Source organism: Passer domesticus, chromosome 20 (genome assembly GCF_036417665.1).
Source record: "Passer domesticus isolate bPasDom1 chromosome 20, bPasDom1.hap1, whole genome shotgun sequence".
NCBI classification, from domain to species: Eukaryota; Metazoa; Chordata; class Aves; order Passeriformes; family Passeridae; genus Passer; species Passer domesticus.
The window spans coordinates 8106673-8112439 of NC_087493.1; positions in this window are offsets into that span (position 1 = coordinate 8106673).

Here is a 5767-nt window from a genome sequence, read left to right on the forward strand (position 1 = left end):
CTGCCAGGAGCACTTTAAAAGGCAAACAAATGTGTTCACTCCGTGCACAGAATTCAGGTTAGAGGTGCTGGGACAGCCAGGCTGGAGACTGGGGTGGGAGGGAATATCTGCACAGCACCAGTTTAGCCTTTCTCATCTCAGGTAGCTCAGAGCAGACGGGAGTCTGAAGTGAATGTGATCAGTGGCTTCATCTCAGCCCTCCCAGGATGAAACCCAAATGTCTGAGGCTTCTGACAAATCACAGAAATCAAAGCAGCAGCTCCGGTGCTGCCTGGGCTGTGCAGAGCCTTGAAGAGGCTCCAGCTGATGCTGATGGAGTTTTTTAGAACCATTTCCTCCTCAAGAGCTGAATTTTTCAGAGCAGCTTCTGCTCCCTGCCACACACATTAGGAGCTTAGAGCTAAGAGCCCCGGGGCTTTTCTCCAAGACTCATTAAGGAATTGATGCTTCACATGCCATCAGTCATTCTGGCCTTTACAGGAGAGATTTCTCTTTTCTGCAGAGAGGGATAGAGACTGATTTGTGGACCGTTAATAAAAGAAAGTGATGAAATAATTAACTATACTGTTGCTCTACAGTCTCATTCTTGTGAACTAAGAGAAGTGGAGCATCCAGGGACAGAAAGCTCAGGTAAAATTATTGAGTTCTCCAGCTCAACCCCCGGGTTTTAGCTTTGCTTCTTAATGGAGGAGTCCTCAAGGCACAGAACATCCAGGGGCTCTTGGAAGGAGGTGGACAAACAGGTCCCACCCATACTAATGCTGCAAAGCATCTAAAACCTTATCACATTTCATGTTTGGGTCACTTGTTCTGCTGGCTGGCCGGACCTGAGTTCATTTTGTTTAATCTCCAGCTCTTCTGGAGAGGCTTTTTGGGAGGGGGCAGGAAACCTCGCAGAGCCCATGATGCCCTCAGACCTGTTAAATCCTGGTGTCCCTTTGCAGCCTGGGGAGGCTCACCCTGAGCATTTGTGCCTGCTCTGTTACCTGATTTCCTGAGAACAGCAAAATTGTCCCTGATTAATAGAGTTTCATGGACACAAACACTGGCTGTGAGCAACCTCAGCCTGTCTGCAGGAGGAGAACAACTTCATTTGGAAATTCGAGTTGAAAGGAGATTCAGTCGTTCTGCTTGATTTGGACTGAGATTTAGGCATAATGAGGGCAAAAATTGTGCCAGTTTTGCTGTCTTTTTCAGTGCTGAGCTGGAAACTGCTTTCCTGTTTCAGCAGAGAGCTTGGTATTGGCAAGGAGAGAGCAGAGGCTGAGCTATCTGTGCTTGGCTCCCTGGAATAAAACTCCAGGGCTGCAAAAGAAAGGGGCCCATGATTTCATTCTTTTCTCTGGCCTAAGCTTTTTTTTAGGTAGTTTTTACTATGCCTTGTCTGGTAGCCTCTTGCATTATAGTGGATGTGTTTTGGTTTTGGAATTGACCCTTTCAGTCTTTTTTTGGGGGTGCTCCTAATCATACCACATCTGACCCTGACCTGGGTGAAATCACACCTCTTCTTTCATCCCAAACTCTGCAAGCCAGCTGCTGCTATTACTGGTTGAAAAGTTCAAAAGATACCATGAGAAAACTTGAATTATTGCTGCCACTCTCCTTCCATATACGTGTAATTATCTGCTCTTGGGGCACAGCCCAGTCAGAATCCCTGTTAGACTCCACAGCTGGGCAGCCTTGCCAGAACTCTGGAACAGACCCTGGGCTGCATGGAAACAAGGTTTGGGAGAGGGAATATGCCACCATTGCATGGGTGTGACCTGGGATCCAGGTAAGGGGCAGCTAGCTGGAATCAGTGTAGGTGTGTTACAAAAAAATTACTGTGCAGAGTGATGAAAGAAGGGGTTGGAGCAATTTGTACAGTGAATGAAAATAGAAACTTAAGAATTAAGTTCCAGGCAGGTCCCTTTAATATTAATGATTGTACTTTCCTCTGTATGAGTTGGGAGAATCCAGGGAAGACAGACAATTCCCTATTGGTCTTAAAATAGCAGCGTGAGCCTTCTGCTCTTCTTTTTATCTGTAGGTTCCTGCTGTGATTCTTGACAGCACTGAGGATCTCCTTTCTCTGATGTGAGTTATTCTCATTTCTTCTAAAAAGGGAGAATGCCACCAAATTGTTCTTTTTCCTGTTGTGATTTAGGTGAAGTTGCTGTGGTGAGGGGAGCTGAAAAACTGATGAGCAGCATCTTTCACCTGCTGCAGTGTGTCCAGCAGGCAGATGGTCCAGGGCAGTTAATCAGAGCAGGTCTGATGTCAAAGGAACTGTTTATATAAGCAGTGATTCAGCTTCCCATTCCCAGTAATAACAGTGGTGTTACAAACCAATCTGCTCTAAAGCCCTGTCTCTGAAGAATTGTCAGCTCCAGTTTTTCACTTTCTAACCCAGATTCCCTCTGGGGTCCTGCCTTTACAGTCAGTCAAACCAAACTCCTGTGTCTAAGCTCCCTACAAATTTGGGCAGTGTTCCTGACCTTCCTCCTCATCCAAGAATTTCAGCATTTTTGTTTTATGGAAGGCTTTAGACACATGACTATCTAGTGACAGCACATAAGAGCAGACCTTTATTTATTATTTTCTCCTGCATTTGGCACTGTAGAGAAGCTGAACCAACTTTAAGCCCCCAGGAGGACAGAATATTAACAACTATTCTGTACTGAGGATTTAGGGTCTAATTCAGCTGCCATTAATCTCAGTAACAAAAGTCTTGTTGCAGGATTTAGAGATCCAGGCCAGGAGTGTTGGGGTATTAAGTGGGGAGGGGGGGCTGAAATGAGGTGACCAGACACCTGTGTATGACAGTCCTGCTCAGAGAGAGGGAGGGAGGAGGATTGGGGTTCAGAGATTAAATCTGCCCTGGGCACAGTGTCCAGGAGAGTTTGAACAGAGTCAGCTCTAGACCAGAACAAAAAAAGCAAGTTTAGAGGGAACCCTAAGGACACATTGTTGGGTATGTAACTGCTTTCAGGGCAGCAGCTTTTTGGTTTAGTATCAGAGTTGCAGCTGGGGGAAAGGGAGATGCTGTTTTTTCCCCATTCCAGATTGTTCTGTGGTGCAGAGCCCTTAAAAATCTAGAGGTTGGGGAGGCCTCAGGAATGCAAAGAGAATGACCACAAGAAGTAATTCTGGAGAAAAAGAGCCTGCAGGGCAAATTATAAAAGTGAATCTGGTCTGGGGAGAAAACATAGAGAGTCCAGGTTGGAGGGGGAAACAGGAAAAGCCTGCAAGCAATGGGAAATGACATCAGGGCAGGAGAGAGGATAGCAGTGACAAGGAGGGAAAAGCCACCACAAACAGAAAGAAATGGAGTTTTAAAAAGAGATGTGGAAAGAGACTTGGTGCTGGTGGAACAGGCACTGAGCTGGGGGCTGTAAAGGCAATCACAAAGCAAGGTGCTGGAGGTTCTTTTCAGGAACAGAACTTGGCAGAAAAGGCACAGAACCCCAGGGGAAGGCACACAGGGAATCAGGACTTCAAGGAGGCTTCTGAGCAGAAATCGGGTTCTCAATCCCAGGAAAAAAAAAAAATCCCTGCTCTGTGAGTGTGTTCTGGAGGGGTTTGGGGCTGGATATGGATCAGCTCCATGGATGTGTCCCACCAGGGCCATGGTGAGAGGAACTACCACGGGTTTTACCAGCAGAAAGAGGAGATGTGCTTGCAGGAGGCAGAGTCCTACTTTTACCTGGTTCAGGTGAGTGAGCTGAGGGTGCTCTGCAGCAGCTGGCACCGAGAAATGGACCAGGCATCCCTTCTGTGTGGTTAGAGAGGCACCAAAACTCTTTGCTCCCCTGCAAAGGATTCTCAGGACTCTGCTAAAGTCAGCTCTGCTCCTTCTCATGCCCGATTTAAGAATCAACATCTTTGTCTCTTTGGTGAGAATTTTCTCACTTTTCAGGCCCCTTTTGCTCTGAGACTCTAATGAGGAGTCGTTCTGTAAACTTATGGCTCCATCGTGTGGTGTAAAACCCCTTTTCTCATTGCCTTTCCTTGCATTTGCAATTTACTGTGGGACTGCAAAAAGCAGGGAGGATTTCTTTCTATCTTCTGCAAAACACTTCCTTTATTGTCAATGAGTGCAGATTTTTAAACCACTGAAATATACTGCTGATTGCAAATATTTAAATAGTATTTAAATTGTATTTATGTATTGTATTACATATCTAAATTATATTTGTTTGTCAGACTGACAGAAGTCACAATCTTGGAACACTTTTTTTTTCTTTTTTTCTTTTTTTTTTTTCCTGGTCGGTGTGCATTTTGTTTTGTTTGAGTTTTTTAAAGATTGTTTTCCATAATCAAGCAGGTCGCAACAATAGCAATAAATTTTTCCTATTTCAGCGTGAGTCAGCTTTCCCAGGTGGCAAATTCAAATTCTTTACAGCAGCTGTGGTCAGGAGGAATCCTCGACAGTGATTGCTATCACCTCGCCTTCAGGCGAGGAATGGACAAGCACCATTAATGGCTCTGGGATGGAGGGCAATTAAGGGCCCAGCCCTTAATGGGTGATTACTGGTACCCGGCTGGCAAAGCATTGTAAAGCAAAGTCTTCAAGGTGATAATTAACAGGAATATCCCAGCCTGCTGCAGAGAAGGAAAGGGAAAAATATCAGATTATGCGCAGAAGAGTTAGCAGAGACTGACAAAATCTATCTTGGCTCTTGGCAAGAAGAAGACGGAGGGATGCCTGGACCCCATCCCTGCCTCCCAGACCCAAGGTGCCACCACAGGGAACTGTGTCTGGTTTGACAGTGCCAAGTGCCTCCTGCAAACAGACATCAGGAACCTGCCCTGGTGAGTTTTGTTTCTCAGAGAAAAGGCCATCGTTCGTGTCCAGGGGCCAGTGGCCCGGAGTGGCCGGCTGCCTGCTGAAATTCCCAGCGTCTTTTTAGGGAGCCAAAATGAACCTGGTGTTCTGCCCAGGCTGTGACCAGCTCTGTGCAGCTGAGGTGCTGTTGAGAATATTTATACAAAAGGGACCATGTATCATAGCCATTATTCCTATCTATAATATATAATATAGATAGTAGTACATGTACAGTAATATATGTGAAAAACACGTTCACTCTCCTGTGAAAATTAAAAAAGTTTAATAAAGGACAATAAGAGACAAGGACCCCAGAGCAAAGGTCATTGAGGCTGGGTGCATCTTGGCACTCAGCCAAGAGCACACTCTTATCTTCAGAGATACCCCATGAATACCTTTTCCCTTACATCAGCCTGTTGCATATTCATAGATCCTTATGCATAGCAAACTTTTTCCCAAACTAGTTTACATATTTCTACATGGCCCCTCCTTGGGTTTGCCATTTTAGAGCATGTGTAATCCTTGGTTGTGGTTTTAGTCCACTTTTACCATCATCTTCAGTTTTGGTCCCGGCCCACACTGCCTGCAGACGGTGAGTGCTGATGGTTGGCAGATCTGTACAGGTGCCCTCATCCTGTGTTCATTGGATGTTATCCCATCCAAGCGGGCATTTTAGCACAAGCAGCTATTTCACTAAGCTTAATTAACAGCAGAAATAAAAATTGTATCTTTATAACAAAGTTACTTTAATGCTACGCATATAAAATCAATTTTAATATTTGTGAAAAGCATTATATATCTATAACCTATATAATAAAGAAAACTTTGTTATTTAGAAAGAATCCTTTGAGCACACAGCCGTCACCAGTGAGGCTGAGATTCAGATTGTGGCCAATCTTTTGTGTGTCTCAGCAGAGCCTCTACAGAGTGCTGTCACTCACTGTGAGTCCCTTTCTGCTG